This window comes from Ovis canadensis, chromosome 2 (assembly GCF_042477335.2).
Source record: "Ovis canadensis isolate MfBH-ARS-UI-01 breed Bighorn chromosome 2, ARS-UI_OviCan_v2, whole genome shotgun sequence".
NCBI lineage: Eukaryota > Metazoa > Chordata > Mammalia > Artiodactyla > Bovidae > Ovis > Ovis canadensis.
The window spans coordinates 124,552,895-124,571,501 of record NC_091246.1 but is presented as its reverse complement, the minus strand read 5'-3'; the positions used below and the strand labels follow the sequence as shown (position 1 = coordinate 124,571,501).

General features: G+C 42.9%; 1 protein-coding gene across 1 annotated transcript in view; it reads left to right on the top strand.

Annotated features, from left to right (window-relative positions):
* The window catches only part of PMS1 (PMS1 homolog 1, mismatch repair system component), a 334,072-nt gene extending 315,877 nt beyond the window's left edge, over window positions 1-18,195 (top strand). Inside the window, exon 17 of the mRNA XM_069576897.1 lies at window positions 17,058-18,195. The gene's annotated coding sequence lies outside the window, so the exon portion shown is untranslated. The remainder of the gene's footprint in view (window positions 1-17,057) is intronic.
* Window positions 18,196-18,607: the final 412 nt, after the last annotated feature.

Genomic DNA, 18,607 nt, shown 5'->3' with positions numbered 1-18,607 from the left:
CACTTCCTGTGAGGTATTCATTCTCACAGCTGATGTGTGCAGCTAGGCCTCGGATCTCACTCTTAATCAGTTCAGACTCTGCAATGCAAGATTCACTCTTCCTTAGTTATATGAAAGTTATCCTTCCACGATTATATAAAGACGTTAGCTGGCTTTATGTGTAGAAAGATGCCATTTTTAAAATAAATATATTCAACATGACATTATTTAGTCAGAAGAATTGCAAATGAGTTTTGAAAATTAATTGCCTCAGATGCTGTGCTAAGTACCAGTAACAAAAAAAGTAATAAAGACATGATGCCCCTGATGACCTCTCAGTCCAGTGGGGGAGACAGACTTGTAAACAGATATGTTAAAGTAGAAGGTGGTAAGTGCCCTTCTGAAGACTGAGCAAAGAGCTGTCAGTGCAAAAGCGCAGAGGGCTCTGCCTCAGGGAATCAAGAGGTTTAACAGAATAGGTGACATTTGAGCCAGATCTTGAAGGATGGGCAAGGGTTTGCCAGATGAATGAGATGATCTCTATATAAAGTGCCTAGGACAGGGCCAGGCAGTTGGTAGGACCCAGTAAATGTTAACATCCAGTTCCATCAGAAAAGTGTCCCAGGCAGAGGACACAGGTCAATTCAATTCAAGGAACGCTTATTGAGTACCTTGTATACGTCAGGCCCTGTTCCAGATTTCTCAGCCCTTTGTGCCAGGCACATCCTGTGAGGGCAGATAATGACACAAGGGTCTGGTGTGAGCCATGTCCCGATCTCCTATTTATAGACTTTGCTCTCCAGATGGAGCAGGGATGTTTGCTTTAACACTGCTGACACATTTCATCTCGATGGCAGCCCCTGCGGCAGCAGTGACTGCATCGAGACCGAAGTGGCTAAAGACTCTTCTGGACTCAGTTTCATGATGGCAGTCGTGACGGCTAGCCTGGCTCCCCGCTGTGTTCTGGGCCACTTTGATCTGCACTTGGCTCAGGTACAGGCCACCTCTCTTCTCAGAGCATGGATGGAAGAACCCAGATGCCTGCATTTCTTGTCCCAGCTCACTGACCCAATGGGCTCCACCTGTACTCTCTTCAGTAAGCCCCTTTATCATACCCAATCATCAAATCTCTATGCTTTTATTCTGTAGCAGAGTATGGAATAGTAGAGAATAAATAGAACCCACATTGTCCTTTTAATCTGTTATACTAAACAAAAAAACCTGTACGATTCCACATCTAAAACATAACATTTCTAAAAATAAGGAACATTCTATAACTGTTTGCAATGACTGTTTTACTAACATAGATTACAAACTATAGGAGGAATATGCCAGGTTTTTCACAAACATTTTCACAATTTTGATTAAAAAATATCACAATTCTATGAGATAGGAATTATTATAACTGTTATACAAACTAAGAAACAAAGCCACAGAATATTAAACTTAAAAAATCTAAAAATACTAACACTGGGATTTGAAATCAGGTCTATCTAACTACAACCCCACTTTCTTTTCGTTGTAGCACTGTCCAGTTTTAATGCTAACATTTATTGTATTTCTACTGCTTGCCAGACACAGTGTGAGATGCTCAAATACATTGTCTGTAACCAGCGTGAATTTTTAAAATATGTTGCTAGGTACCTTGCTAAAACAGCCAGCATATTATAGCTGTCAACTTCAAGCCTAGGTCTGATCCTCAAACACCAGTCGTTCTCAACCCTAGGAATATACTGGAATCGTAAGTGGAACTTTGAAAAAAAAAAAAAAAAGCCCTGCCTGCATAGAGCCTGATTTAGTTGGTTGGTCTAGAGTACAGTCCAGATTATTTTAAAGTGCTGTCAGCTTTGAGACCATAGCTCTCAAAAGTGAATAGAAAGCTTTGAGGCAAGGCATGCTTTCATTTATCAGGATAACTCGGTGGGAAATGTGAACTATTTTTAAAAGTGACTGTATTTTCTAGAAAGTACTAAAGCACACAGAGGAAGGAATGTGATCTTTGGAGGAAGAGAGTGCTAAGTCACTTCAATTGTGTCTGACTCTTTGGGACCCCATGGACTATAGCCTACCAGGCTCCTCTGTCCCTGGGATTTTCCAGGCAATAGTACTGATTCTGAAAGAAGTAAAAGGTGTCTTTGAGGAAAGGATTCTATATTGGAACGTATGGAGTGAATGCTGCCTCTGGTGGCCTGGTTGGGAGGGTGCAGTCGGCCCCTAGTGCCTTGAGAAGGCCCCCTCTGCCCACCATGCCCTCCGCCACATGCTTCCCAAGCCAGCAGGGATGATTCCTTAATTGTCAGACCACATGGAGTCACTGAGAGGTGACCAGGACAGGAGGGTTCCCTTTCGGCCTCAGATGCCAGAGCTGGTCTGTATGCTTAGGTGAGAGGGAAAGGGTAAGTATATTTTCAGTGTCTTATAATAGATGTGAAGTATATTTTATAATAGAAACAATGTCTGGATAGTAATTAGGCTTCCTGGTTATTCACTTAAAGCTTATTTATAATTTTTCCAGAAACAGACTGTTTTATATACAAATAGCATTGCATTTCAGTAACTTTTGGGGTTCAATAGTCTTTGAAGAATGTGTATAAAAAGAACCATCATTTATAACATTGTTTCAATGAAAAATATGGGGAGACCCAAGAAACTTCTTTCCTCTCTCACTCAGCTTAACAAATATAGCGCCCACTGGTCATCTAGTGAAAAGGGAATGGAGCAGCTCAAGGAATGCTGTTTGCTTTCCAGAGTTTAGGAGAACTCTTTTAGCTACCAATTATAAGATCACAACATATTTGAGGTCAGGGCCCATTTCTTTCCTTCATTTGTATCCCTTTCTTCCCAAGCAGCCTGGCACATAATATGAGCATATAGTGGATATTAACATGTACATAGGTCAGATTTGAAATCAGTAGTGATCTGTCAGTGGAAAACAAGACACTGGTAGAGAAAAAACCCGCCTGCCAGTGGAGGAGACATAAGAAATGGAGGTTCAATCCCTGGGTCAGGAAGATCCTCTGGATGAGGGCATGGCAACCCACTCCAGCATTCTTGCCTGGAGAATCCCATGGACAGAGGAGCCTCGTAGACCATGGTCCATGGGGTCACCCAGAGTCAGACACTACAGAAGCGAGTTAGCATGCACACACAGTGGCTGTTACAGTAAAATTACCAAGGTGGAAATTATGTGAGCTGTGGGGTGTGGTTCTAATTGCACTAGAAAGCTTACCTAAATGACAAAGTCAGAGATTTACATTTTTAGTTCAGGGCACTGTCAGAATCAGAATGCTTCCTTGACTTCCTAAAAAAATGTCTCATTTCTTGAACCAGTGGGGTTGAAGTACCCAAAAAACAAACCAAAGTTTGATTCTGCAGCTTTGTGCATTACAATGCAAGCTTTCTAGGCATTAATTAGGAGAGTGGGATCCTGAGAATGGAAATCCTTGGGTAGTTTCTAATGAATCCAGCTGCCTTGAATCCCCAAATCCCACTGAGTCTTAGGGACATGTGTGCCCATTCATGTCTGACTCCTTGCAACCCCATGGACTGTAGCCCACCAGGCTACATGAAATTTTCCAGGGAAGAAATACTGAAGTGGGTTGCCATCCTCCAGGGGATCTTCAAGACCCAGGATCAAACCGGCATCTCTTGCATCTCCTGCTTTGACAAGTGGATTCTTTACCGCTTGCACCACCTTCCCAGAAGCAACCCTTCCTCCTCTGCCTGATAATCTTAGTATCTCTGCCTGATACCCTGTTTTATTTATTTTGCCATACATTGTGGCATGTGGGATCTTAGTTCAGCTACCAGACATTAAACCTGCAACACTGGCATTGGAATTGCTGAGTCTGTGTTTGTGTGTGTAGGTGGTGAAGGAAGGTACACCATTTATTGACAGGTTGCCAGGCACCTGGTGGAAGGGTTGAGTCTTCCACCAGGAAGTGATGGAAGTGGAAGTGCTGAGTCTTAACCACTGGACCACTAGGGAAGTCCCATGATAACCTGTTTTAGTATCACCCAAGATAGTTGATTTGTCAGAGGGCAAGGAATCTCCTCAAAGTCAAACCCACTGCTTCTCATTGCTTCCAGACCTGGGCCTATTCCATAATTAGATTCGGATGCTGGTAGACCTCAGGGAAGAAAATGAAAAGAAAAAAAAATGAAAATATACATGATGATTGCAGTCCTTATTTCTGCACAGTTTATAGGCCGTTCTTGGTATTTGCAAGTCCCTTCTTCTACAGCCTTTCCACTGTTCTCTTTGTCTTCAGATAATAATTTCACTAGTTGCGATTGTCAGTTAGGGTAGCCTAAACTTCCACCCCTGAAAAAGCTAAACCATACATGGTTCCTGCTAGGCTACGATTGCTCTAATCCTCCAGAGATGTTACATGGATCTGGGAGTACAAAGAATTGCCCAAAAAAATCCCTGGGCTTTCAGACACAGTCCTGCCTCCCTTCGCGGTGTAGTACTAACCCTGTTCTTAGTTTCTAATTATGATCAAGTTCCCCAGTCAGTATAGCAGAAATACTGAAGTGGGTTGCCATCCTTGCTGGTTCAGTGGCATGAAGAACTCAAGTGGCTATGTGGCAGTCTCAGCTCCTATTCTGTGAAACCCTTCTGATGTTTCCGAGAGGATGTATTCCTCCCTTGGAAGCTATGAGCGTAACATCGAGATGAGATGAGAGTTACAAGATTAGGTCATTAGCAATTATAATGAAAGGACCGCTGCTCATTATAATTCTGTATTGTAAATATTCTGGCTCTGGGAGAAATAGCATTATATATTGGTTGCTGGCTCAGAGAATTCAGTATAGCTTGTGGGGCAACTCCCCAGCCCAACAAGAGGCAATATACGTGTGTTATTAATAGATCATTCCACCATTCTATCAAGGTAGCTTCTCCCTCTGGATGGGAAACCATGTCTTAAATTCTTATTCTTTTAATAGAGTTCATTAGTCAAAATTTTTAAGGGGAAAAAAATTTTTTTATGGGATTCCAGGAGAGTAAATGGAACAGTCCCTAAGTCCGTGAATAGTGGTGCTAGCAGAAACATTATAGGCAAAAAGACAAATCCAAATCCAGAGTGTGTCTTTCCTCTGTGATGATGGAGGTTCAGCGTAACCCACCTGCATTAGGTGACTGACAAGTCCTGGAACTGATGCCATTTGAGGAGTTCGGTGTGATTTCTGGTGTTGATTAGCTAGGTACTGTCAGGGCAAGTAGCCAGATCAGCCTGGATGAAAGGGAGCCTATATTCCTAAGCCCACTTTCTTGCCGGGCCCACTGTCAGGCACCAGGGTGACTGGGGAAAATAGTTAACTGACATTCACAGGATGGGTCATATCACTTACTTGTTTACTGAGGATCTTTTTCAATGGGTACCTTTTAGTAAACTTCTGTACAAGACGCAAATATCCTCAGTCTGGCCACTCTGAGAGGCCCATCCACACAAGTCTTCTTCAGACCTCCTTTTAATCAGTCCACTAATCCTTTCCTTCAAGCCCCTGACCCCTTGGTCAAATAGCACTTGCCCATGAACTGAGGTAGATCTCCACTTCTCTCTGTCTCTCTGCAAGCAGAGCAGACAGTCAGGTTTTAATATCTCTGTCATGAAGTCTTCTATCTGGAGGTCTTGCCACCTTCCTCAGGGGCAACCTCAGGCTGTGCAGTATGAAAGCAATAAATCTCTATAACCTTTCTAGTCTAAATGGGACAGACTTCCATCTTGTTCTCATTGCCTGCATCTCTCCTCTTCCTTCCTTCTCCAAGGGTTCCTAGCATAATCTTTTCTATAAAAGATAAGAGGAAATTTTTAAAACCTCAGATAGCTTAAGTTCTCCCTGTGCAAAAAATTCCACCAGCGGAAAAAAAAAGAGAGAGAAGAATCTGGCTACCTGCTTGAATAATAGTTGGAGAGGAAAAAAATTACAAAGAAAATGATAAAAATAATATCTCAGAAATTATCTTATCCAAAATTCTTTCTGTTCTTCAATTCTCTTTCAAATATTTCATCTTATTTGAACCTCACTAAACACTGTGAGGGACTGAACTGAACTGAACTGAAACACTGTGAAGTAAATATAGCCAATATTGTATTCATTTAAATCACAGAACTGAAAATGTGGAAGAAAAGTGGCTTTGCCAAAATTTTCATAGCTACCTATGAATATAAGCAGGGACTGGGATCTTGCCTCCCTAGGAGAAGAAAGGCACAAACCCCAGGGTCACCCTGTGTCTTGGGAACTCTGGTTTACGGATTGGAGAAGGAGAGATGTTGATTGAAGAGAGAAAGATGAAGACGCAGAGCACTCAGGAATGGTTGACCCCAGGGCCCTGAGTAGAGGGGAAGAATTAGAGTCAGGCTTTCCAGAAAATCCTGATATGATATTCTTATATATGGAATTATTATTCATTCCCATATGTGTTATTTCCCTTTCATCCTTTTTCTCAATACAGTGTCAGGAGATTTTTACAGGTAGACAGTGGGGAAGGGCATAAAAATCATACTCAAGCCCAAAGAAATATTTGACAAGGATCAAAACAGCAGAGGTATGGAACATAGGTAACTCAGTGAAGGACAGAAATTAACGTTCCAAAACGCTTAATTCTGATATGAAATTGTGGAGAAGGCAATGACACCCCACTCCAGTACTCTTGCCTGGAAAATCCCATGAGTGGAGGAGCCTGGTGGGCTACAGTCCATGGGGTTGCTAAGAGTAGAACATGACTAAGCAACTTCACTCTCACTTTTCACTCTCATGCATTGGAGAAGGCAATGGTAACCCACTCCAGTGTTCTTGCCTTGAGAATCCCAGCGACGGGGTGGGTGGGCTGCCATCCATGGGGTCGCACAGAGTCGGACACAACTGAAGTGACTTACCAGGAGCAGCAGCAGCAAGCTCATAAAGGCCAAAGAGGAAAGAAAGAAAAATAAATGTCATGTTAGTGTGGATTAGAAATTTGTCTTTTCAGCAAAATTGAGTCTTCACTAACCAAATCAACTAAATAGTTTATCTTAAAATAAGCTTAATTCCTGATATGTTGCTTGGCCTCTTCATTTTGTGTGTTACAGGTACTTTTATTTGTTGTGACACAAAACTCCACCTGTATAAACAGGCCCACAGACTGGGCAGATGTCTTTTTTTTTTTTTTTTTTGTAATCCCAGTTCTGTGATCTAAAGTAAGTCATTTTAAACTCTGTGGGCTAAAGACCCATTTCATCAGTTATGAAATAATGCTGCTTCTCCTGCTGCAAAGTTGCTTCAGTCGTGTCCGACTCTGTGTGACCCCATAGACGGCAGCCCACCAGGCTTCCCCGTCCCTGGGATTCTCCAGGCACAAACACTGGAGTGGGTTGCCATTTCCTTCTCCACTGCATGAAAGTGAAAAGTGAAAGTGAAGTTGCTCAGTCGTGTCCGACTCTTCGCGACCCCATGGACTGCAGCCTACCAGGCTCCTCTGGCCATGGGATTCTCCAGGCAAGAGTACTGGAGTGAGGTACCATCGCCTTCTCTGATGAAATAATGAGGGATGCTAAATGCTCTCTAAGCCTTTACCCAACTTTCAAACTCAATTACTCTGTAGAAGTTGTAATTATCTTTACACAGGCCCTGGCTTGAGTTCTCGAATTTAAAAATAAAAAGACAGGCTCCAGCAGGGGTCACTATAGTCCCATCGAGCCCTAAGTGAATCTTCACTGTAACCATGCATCACCTCTACCCTGTGCCTGGATGCTCTGTTTGAGACCACACAGACCTATCTGCACCCAGCTGTTACCTAAATTCATCTTCAGGTATTTTCTTGTTCTGTTTCTTTTCCTTTATTTTATTTATTTATTTTCCCAGTCACAGGTGATCATTCACCTTCATTGACTTGGAGGTTTTTCAGGAGAATTTATTTTAACTAGCTATGTCATATTTTTCACCTCTTAAAGTTGTGGTAAATTTAAAATAACGTGTATTTCTTCAAAAATATGAGGTTATATTAAAGCACAAAACGAAATTCAATCTTTTTTTCTTAATCTATGAACACCCTCCCCCCCCCCAAAAAAAAGCCTCACTTCCTTTAGAACCCATCCATCCTTGAGAATTCTAGAATTCTGTTAATTGCTTATACTTCCCCATAGCTACTTTGCTTTTCCTATAAAAGGACAAGTTCATATATTCAAGAGCTGGGTAAGGATTTCAAAGATAGCTCTAATTTCCAATACCCCTGTCCATTGCCAAATTATACCATATGTTTTTGTTCTGAAGGCATTGTGACCGTACATATCACACAGACAGCTGGAGATCACAGTGCCTGTGACGCTGAAAGGCAGACATCCTGCAATATCAGTGTTACTCCCCAAAAGTCGTGGGACTCCCTAGAGTCCTAAGTTTGGGGATTAAGTCCTGAGTCTTGAATCCTAAATCTTAGGACTCTTTAGAGCTACGATTCCATTTAGGACTACTCTGAAGAGGTTCTGTCTGCCCTAAAACCTTTCCCCAAACTCCATGTGCTTATGCAAAAGCTGACGCTGGCTCCATTGCGCCAGGAACCAGAGAGCTGACTTCTTATACAGTGAAGCTCTGTGTCTCGGCTCCTCCAGCACGATGTATATGGCACCCCGTCCTGACACTGCTTAGCCCAAAACAGTTCTTGTAAATGTAAGTGAATGGTAGACACATTTAAGCTTGTCTTCCATTTCCCTTCTTATACATACCTGCCTCCCCTTGGACAAAGATTGATATTGCCCATCTCAGGGGCTGCTGCCATTTCCAATAGTATTATTTTAAAGTCCTAGTCTAGCAGATCACTGGGTTTCTTTTTATTTGTTAATAAGGAAGGACTCAATGGACATGAGTTTGAGTAAACCCCAGGGGTTGGGGATGGACAGGGAGATCTGGCGTGCTGCAGTCCAGGGGTTCGCAAAGAGTAGGACACGACTGAACTGAACTGAAGTGAGGAAAGCCTCCCACAGTGAATCGGGGTGGCCTGGTGATTATACAGCAAAAGTCTGCTCTCTGCGACAAGGTCACAGGAAGTATTCTTCTGCCTCGTCTCCTGGGTTGCTTACTGTGGGAAAAGCCAGCTGCCATCCCTCAAGGAGGGCTGTAGAGAGGAAATGAAGTCCCCTGACAGCAGCCAGCACCAGCGTGCCAACCACGTTAGTGAACCATCTTGGAAGCAGTTCTTCCCAAGTGAGCTGAATCCACTCCCCTCACCAGGCTTCTGCAGGGCAGCCTTCTTTTCTCCACTCGTTTACGTCTCAAACCACCACCTTGGTTCTGTTGTCTAATTCTAACCTGTGTGAATAGAATTTCACTTGTATTGGGCTTATTGCTAGAAGCAGAAGAAACACAGAAGAAAGGCTGTGTTGTCGATTTTCATTTTTAAGACTATGTCACTATTCGTGAAGTTCATGCTCTTCTGGATCCCGTATCTACAGAAACCTCAAACCATAGGTAGAAAAGTTTATCAATAGTACAGATAGGCATGTGCTAAGGTGCTCAGTCACGTCAGACTCTTTGAGACCCCATGGACTGTAGCCCACCAGGCTCCTCTGTCCATGGAATTCTCCAGGCAAGGATCCTGGAGTGGGTAGCCATTTCTTTCTCCAGGGCGTCTTCCTGACCCAGGGATTGAACCTGCATCTCCTGCATCGCAGGCCAATTCTTTACCTTCTGGAGCCACCAGGGTAGCCGCCGCAAATGTATATGAGGGCAAAAGATGAATGTTCACAGCTTTTAAAAAGCCATTAACTACTAACCTAAAGTGATAATAATACGTGTGGCAAGAATCAGAAAATAAATATCCTTGGACGCCTTATAGCATAGTTAGGGGGAAATAAAGAGTTTTATTTAAGGCTATGTACCCTTGACCCTTGCAATGCAGGAGACCCAGGTTCAGTTCCTGGGTGGGAAAGATCCCGTGGAGAAGGAAATGGCAACCCACTCCATGGAGAATCCCGTGGACAGAGGAGCCTGGCGGGCTACAGTCCATGGGCTCACAAGAGTCGGGCGCAACTTAGCGACTAAGCCGCCACCACCACCCTTGGCCCCAGAATTGTGTAAACTATTGTCTGGAACACAAGGACGTTTTGTTTTCATGTCTTCCTTTCTTCATCCATAATTTCACTCTATTTGAGGGTCATGTGACCTCTTCATTTTCATTCAGTCTTTTGGGGACAAGTTTCCCGTAGTCTTGGTGTTAAATTTGACTCCGTGCGTAATTGTTAAAATGTTATTTATAGATTCCAAACGCGGCTGTCGGTGTATTTTCACTTCGGGAATGCCCTGGCTTGGTAACCTGACCACAGAAACTTGAAGAAGAAGGTGGGACACAGCTGGAGGCAGTCGGAGAGGAAAGCAGTCTTCTCACGCACTCAACTCCAGGTTGGGCCAGGAGGGCCTGCCCGCTTTCTGTCCTCCCGTCTTGTGACCAGGCACACAGTGCAGCTACTGAAGTGGCGGCTCCCTGAATGAGGACAAGGGCCTTGCTTTCTCTAAGGTTCCACACTCCTGCCAAGAACTTCCGTCTTCTCCCAGCCGTGAAGAGGGCGAGCTCCTGCCCGTCTTTAGTTTGGCCTCAGTGGGTGTTATAGCTGCAAAGGAAGATGAATGGGCGTAAGCAGCTGGTAAACATGGATGCAGTCACCTATAGGGGTTTTCTAGGACATCATTTTCAGAGACATATGTTTTTAAAGGTATTAACAAAGGGAATTCAACTGCTATTTGGGGTGTTTAATAATAGCCTTTTTTGTGCTAGAAGTTTTACATATTATTTTTAATCTTTTCCACAATCCTATGAGTTTGGTACTATTACTGCCATTTTGTAGATAAGAAAATTGGGCTTCTAAAAGTTAAATCATTGGCTTAAACTCACAGAGCTGCAGAGTGCCAGAACCAAACTAGAGTCCTAGTTTCAACCCAGGACTATCTGACTATCCTATCTCCCACGCTTTCCAGGCTGCTTAAGTTTTGTCTCAAAGCAGGCCCAGGGAGGGGAATTACAAGTTTGCGGTGTTTGTTCTTATGCTTCTGGCAGTATGTGCAGGATTACTTCATTTTTTATTTTGAACTATGTTTTCCAGCAATCAAAGGATTGATTACAGGATGTTTTCCTGCCAGCAAAGTCTATTGAGCTGAATCACAAACATTGCCTTGCCTTCTGTCACTATTCATAATTTATTCATGGATCACTGGTTCCTTATTAGCAGTGTATCTGTTGTGTATTTTGAATGATCCTTTCAAGGCTTTTTGGAGAGTGTTAGAGCAGAGGTGAGGGGAGGCATTTTAAAGATAGCTTTAAGCAGGGAACAAATGATTACTTTATCTGAATGAGTTGTTCATGTTCTACTGATCCAAGAAAAATAGTATTCAGAAAAAGGGAGGGATAATTTAAAAGAGTAAATGACCAGAATAATAATCCATGAGCAGCACTAAATATAAGTCCTACAAATCACAGAAACTGGAAAGAATTTTTGGTTATATCAAAAACAAATATGATGGAGACCAGGGGTTCGGAGGAGCGGGACACACGTACACACATCAGTTCAGTTCAGTTGCTCAGTCGTGTCCAGCTCTTTGCGACCCCATGGACTGCAGCACGCCAGACCTTTCTGTCCGTCACCAGCTCCCGGAGCCTGCTCAGACTCGTGTCCATCGAACTGGTGATGCCATCCAACCATCTCATCCTCTGTCATCCCCTTCTCCCCTACCTCCTGGATATATACACATCGTCTTAAAGTACAGTTGATTTGCAATATTGCGTGAGTTTCAGCTGTACAGCAAAGTGATTCAGTTATGTATTTTTTCTTTTTTTGGTTGTTTTCCATTATAGGTTATTATAAAATATTGAATGCAGTTCCTTGTGCCATACAGTAAATCTTTATTTTATATATAGTAGTGTGTATCTATTGATCCCATATTCCTAATTTACCCCCCACTCCTTTCCCCTTTGATAACCATAAGTTTGTTTTCTATGTCTGTGAGACGGTTTCTCTTTTGTGAATAAATTAATTTGCATTATTCTTCAGATTCCACATATAAGTGATGTAATATTTGTCTTTGTCTGACTGACTTACTTCAGTGTGATAATCTCTAGGTTCATCCATGTCGCTGCAAATGCCAGTAATGCATTCATTTTATGGCTGAATAATATTCCATTGTACAGATGAAACCACTTTTTTATGCATCTATCTGTTGATGCATGGGTTGTTTCCATGCCCTGGCTTTTGTAAACAGTGTTGCTATGGACATTGGGGTGAGTGTATCTTTTCAATTTAGAGTTTTCATCTTTTCTGGACATATGCCCAAGAGTGGGATTGCTGGATCATATGGCAAGCCTATTTTTAGTTTTTTGAGGAACTTCTATAGCGCTTTCCATAGTCGCTGCTTAATTTACATTCCCACCACAGTATAGGAGAGTTCCCTTTTCTCTATACCTTCCCTAGTGTTTATTACTGGTCATTCTGACTGGTGTGAGGTAATTCCTCACTGTAGTGTTGATTTGCATTTCTCTAATAATTAGCAATGTTAAGCATATTTTTGTGTGCCTGTTGGCCTTCTGTCATATACATTCTCTTATATTCACGGAGAAGGAAATGGCAACCCACTCCAGGATTCTTGCCTGGAGAATCCCACGGACGGAGGAGCCTGGCAGGCTACAGTCCATGGGGTCACAAAGAGTCAGACATGACTGACTAACAGACACAAACACACACATATCATATTCAAGGTATTTATTACAGTAATTTGATTTTGTGTTTGGGGGAGCTGGTGATGCAGTCTCTGAAAGGCTATTATATTCACATCTAAACTGGAGTTTGAAGTCCGCAGCAGGCAGATGGGAAAGAAAGATGGATATAATGTAGGAGGAAGCAAGAACCAGCCAGAACCCAGCTTGAGATGGAGCTGACAAGACGCACCTATCAGTTCTTATTGCAGCTGCTCATGGTGGGGTGGGTTATCCTGCAGTAGGAAACTAATACAAAGCCAGGGCTTTCTTCAGGGAGCTAAACACCCACACCTGGCGCAGGCTTTGGAGAAGAAGGAAGCTCGAGGGGAAAGTGAGGCGGTTTCAGCAGCATCGAGTGACCCCACGGCTGAACTGCTCTTTCCTTTCCGCCCTTCACATCACCCGCAAGAACCTCTCTTGGGGGCACTGCCCCGGCGGCCAGCGGTTAAGATTCCAGCTTCCACTGCAGGAGGCAGGGTTTCTATCCCTGATGGGGAACTAAGGTTCCATGTGCTGCCCCATGCCCACCCCCCTCCACAGAAAAAAATCTCTCTTGGGGCCCACCCCAACCTACAGGAAAGGAAAACCAAGAACTCTAGCCAGGTTACCACATTACAAAACCACCACACTAAACAAAAACAATATTATGGGTATAGCACTGGAAAAGAGGACAAAATACTAGTGGCCAAAATAAAACAAACTCTTCCTGGGGCTAATTAAGGTGCCATTTTTGGTGGGGGTCTTGCTGTCTCCCCGCATGGTGCCAGGTCTGAAGCTCAGGTCGTAACCCCACTTCAGGGAGCCTGCCGCCTGCCTCCATGCTCCGTGGGGGAGCAGCGTCCTGGGCTTCTCTCTCTGCTGTTAACTCAGCTCCGTGTTGGGTTTGTGCTTCTGCTTGGGCACTGCTTGAGTCCTTGCTCCTGGGTAATTCCCTCTTTAAACTTCCAGCTCTCAAAACTCTGTCTGTGCCCTTCATATTAGTTTGCTACTGCAGTTGTAACACATTACGGCACTAATTTTTCCTAGAGTTCAGAAGTCTGAAGTGGGTCTCACTGGGCTAAAATGAGGGTGTTGGCAGAGCTTTGTGCCCTCTGGGGGCTTTAGGGGAGAATGCTCTTCTTTTCCTTTTCCTTCTTAAATTAGCCTACATTCCTTGGTCCATGGCCCGCTTTCATCTCCAAAGCCACTGCTGGTCAGTCAGGTCTTTGGTGCTGCATAAGCCTGACACTGACTCATTTGCCTCCCTCTTCCATAGTCAGAGACCCTTGTGTTACATTTAAGTCTCCTTAATTTAATGTCAGATGTTTAGTATCTTCATCTGCACGCTTACTTCCCCCTTGCCAGCTAGCCTACCACATTCAGGGGTTCCAGAGATTAGGACATGGACGTCTCTAGGGGAGCCATTGTTCTGGATATCATACCTTTCCATTCTGGTCATAGGCTGGCCTATTAGTACAGTCGAACTTAAGAGCACGTTTCAGAGCCTTTGCTTTCCACCTTGCCACAACTCTTACCTTGAGGCAAGGAGCACAACCAGCTCTTTATAGGGGCAAACACAATAGGGAGAAAGAAATCCAAGGGAAAACATCCATTTATATTCAGAAATAATTTCCTACCACACAACAACATTCTGTGTTTCTGAAGATCAGCTGGATGGCGGTTCTAATCTCTCTACAAGACTTTATTGAGCAATAGTCCAGATACCCAGGCAGTCTAGTAGAATGGCTGGATTCCTGTTGCCCAGGTGATAAACGTCTTTATCGTTTTCTCTTGGGCACTTTCTTCTCCACCCAGGAGAAAATTCCACTCTTCTTCAAGACTCACCATCCAGCTCTCTTCTCATTGCTGTCGTTTACCAACTTGCATCTGCTCGCCCTTTCACTGAAGGCCATAGCACCTCATTCAGTTTTCCTTTCTACCACACCCCAGCAGCTCATCAAAGATGACATTCTGTAATCACTTTATTTTTAATCATCTACTTCATTCACCTCAGCTGCTGTGGAGAGACATTTATTCCTCACTAAATATCCATGTGCTCTTTTAAATTCCTACCCCGCTGCAGATGGGGCCATGTGACTGCTTCTGGACAGAGGACTGTGAGCCGAAATGACATGTTTTGCTTCCAGAACAAAGCATCTAAGAACTCAGTGCAGTCTTTTCATCCCCTGCCATAGAAACCTGAAGGCTATGTGTTGAAATGGCAGCATGCCAAAATTAAATGGCTTGAGTGATAAGTAAAGCTTTGTTTTATTTGAGATTTTATCTGAGATTGGAATCAATCTTTTAATGCAGAATAGCTTATATTTTCCTGACTAGTACAGCTACCATTCCCAGATTCAAACTCTAGAACTCATCACTGGAAAGTTCCACCTTTGAAACCACTTCTAGAAACTTCATGTTCTTAGTTTATAGACACTGAGCTTTTTGGCTTGCTCACTTGGATCTACTGCTACTTCACTTAACAACTTTCAGTTCACTGACCATTCATCTTGGTCTGTTAGGGTTACAGTAACCAAATACCACCGACTGGGTAGCCTATGAACAAAAATTTATTTCCTACAGTTCTACAGAATAAAAGTCTGAGATTTAGGTGCCAGCATAGTTGGGGGAGAGCATTTTCCTGGGTTCACAGCCTGCACCTCCTCTCTATGTACTCACAAGGTAGAAAAAAGGGAGCTAGGGAACTCTCTAGAGTTTCTTGTATTATACGAGGGCACTAATTCTACCCATGAGGATCCCATCCTTATGACTTAACACACCCCTCATCCCCCAAACCCTACTTCCTAATACCATCATCTTTGGAGGTTAGAATTTCAACATGTGAATTTTGACAGGATACAAACGTTCAGACCCTAGCACCATTCTACTATCTTTATCTCATCGTCTCCTTCCTGTATTTAGTTTCCTCCCTTATCCAGTGTATATTGTACAAGCTATCATTTTCGCCAGTTTCCTGTCAGTATTCTAATTTACCTTGCCTCATTGTCTTTCTGTAGCACCTGTCAAAGCCCCAAGCTGACAAAGCCCATGCTGGATGAATCCAGCTACCCATCTTCTCTATACTTGTACCCAGGCTGAAGAGCACTAATAGAAATACATCATATAAAAAAGCAAATTTCTGAGCTGTCAGCATTCCCTGGAAATCCCAGTGTGTTTTTACAGCCAGGTCAGTCTTAAACTTCCTCAAGCCTCTGTCCTTCTGCCTACGCTATTACATGGAACAGGGGAACTCACCATCAGCTTTACACAGAAAGTAACACACTATCAGAGAACTACCACGGCTTTTCAAAAATCAACTCTACAAAGCTGTCTGCATCTGTCTCCATTCTGCCTTCCTTCCCTCCTGTTTCAGCGTTGTGTTCCCGTCAAAGAACAGCACTTCTACCTCTGCCCTTAATCCCTGTCCTCTTCCAGATTCTCAGGAACTTTATGTTGGCAGTTGTCTTTCCTCTGTATAGTGACTTTAGCCGTCTCCTTGATGCGCTTCCTGCCATCAAATATCCTCAATCCATTCCACCTTAAGGAGAAAAAAGTCACCCTTGATATAATACTCCCTTCCAACTGTTCTTTTCTTGGCTTTTCTTTACCTCTACCTAAACATTCAGTTCAGTTCAGTCACTCAGTCGTGTCCGACTCTCTGCGACCCCATGAATCGCAGCACGCCAGGCCTCCCTGTCCATCACCATCTCCCGGAGTTCACTCAGACTCACGTCCATCGAGTCAGTGATGCCATCCAGCCATCTCATCCTGGGTCGTCCCCTTCTCCTCCTGCCCCCAATCTCTCCCAGCATCAGAGTCTTTTCCAATGAGTCAACTCTTCGCATGAAGTGTCCAAAGTACTGGAGCTTCAGCTTTAGCATCATTCCTTCCAAAGAAATCCCAGGGTTGATCTCCTTCAGAATGGACTCGTTGGGTGATGGAATTCCTCAAAGTGAATAACAAACCCTCTTCTCTTCCCAGTCTATTCTCTTTCTTTTAAACTAGCTTATTTGTTCATTTCTTTTATTGAAGTATATTTGACTTATTAGTTTCAAGTATACAACATAGTGATTCACTATAGTTTATAAATTATATGCCATTAAAAGTTATTACAAGATAATGGCTATAATTCCCTGTGCTATACAATGTATCCTGTGGCTTGTGTATTTTTTACACAGTGGTTTGTATCTCTTAATTCCACACCCTTAAATTAATATACCTCTCTTCTGTTACCTCTCCTCTCTGGTAAGACTAGTTTTCTGTATCTATGAGTCTTTCTGTTTTGCTGTACATTCAATTGTGTTTTTTGATTCCACTTATAAGTGATAACATGCAGTATTTGTCTTTGATTCATTTAACTAAGAATATTGTTTTCTAGGTCCTTCAATGTTACTGCATTTCAATGTTACAGAATTTCATTCTTTTCCATGGGTGAGTAACATTTCATTTTGTGTATACACACACACACACACACACACACACACACACACATATACACCTTTTAGTATTCATTTGTCTGTTGATGGACATTTAGGTTGCTCCTATACCTTATCTACAGTAAATAGAGCTGCTATGAAAATTGGGGTGTGTGTATCTTTTGAATTAGTGTGTTCTTTGTTTTAGATATATATCAAGGAGTGAAATTGCTGGATCTTATGGTAGTTCTTGAAATTTGGCCTTGGAGTACAAAATGAAGCAGGGGAAAGACTAGTAGAGTTTTGCCAGGAGAAAACACTGGTCATAGCAAACACCCTCTTCCAACAAGAGAAGACTCCACACATGGACATCATCAGATGGTCAATACCGGAATCAGGTTGATTATATTCTTTGCAGCCAAAGATGGAGAAGCTCTATACAGTCAGCAAAAACAAGACCAGGAGCTGAGTGTGGCTCAGATCATGAACTCCTTATCGCCAAATTTAGACTTAAATTGAAGAAAGTAGGGAAAACCACTAGACCATTCAGTGAAAGTGAAGTCACTCAGTCGTGTCTGACTCTTTGCGACCCCATGGACTGTAGCCTATCAGGCTCCTCCATCCGTGGGGTTTTCCAGGCAAGAGTGATGGAGTGGATTGCCATTTCCTTCTCCAAGGGATCTTCCCGACCCAGGAATCAAACCTGGGTCTCCTGCATTGCAGGCAGACGCTTTACCGTCTGAGCCACCAGGGAAGCCCATTCAGGTATGACCTAAATCAAATCCCTTACAATTATACAGTAGAAGTAAGATACAGATTCAAGGGATTAGATCTAATAGACAGAGTGCCTGAAGAACTATGGATGGAGGTTTGTGACACTGTACAGGAGACAGGGATCAAGACCATCCCCAAGAAAAAGAAATGCAACAAGGCAAAATGGCTGTCTGAGGAGGTCTTACAAATAGCTGAGAAAATAAGAGAAGCGAAAAGCAAAGGAGAAAAGGAAAGATATAAGCATCTGAATGCAGAGTTCCAAAGAATAGCAAGGAGAGAAAAGAAAGCCTTGCTCAGTGATCAATGCAAAGAAACAGAGGCAAACAATAGAATGGGAAAGAAAAAAGATTTTTTCCAAGAAAATTAGAGATACCAAAGGAACATTTCATGCAAAAATGTGCACAATAATGGACAAAAACAGTATGGAACTAACAGAAGCAGAAGACATTAAGAAGAGGTGGCAAGTATACACAGGAGAACTATATAAAAAAGATCTTAATGACCCAGATAATCATGATGGTGTGATCACTCACCTAGAGCCAGATATCCTGGAATGGAAAGTCAAGTAGGCCTTAAGAAGAATCACTACGAACAAAGCTAGTGGAGGTGATGATATTCCAGTTGAGCTATTTCATATCCTAAAAGGTGATGCTGTAAAAGTGCTGCACTCAATATGCCAGCAAATTTGGAAAACTCAGCAGTGGCCACAGGACTGGAATAGGTCAGTTTTCATTCCAGC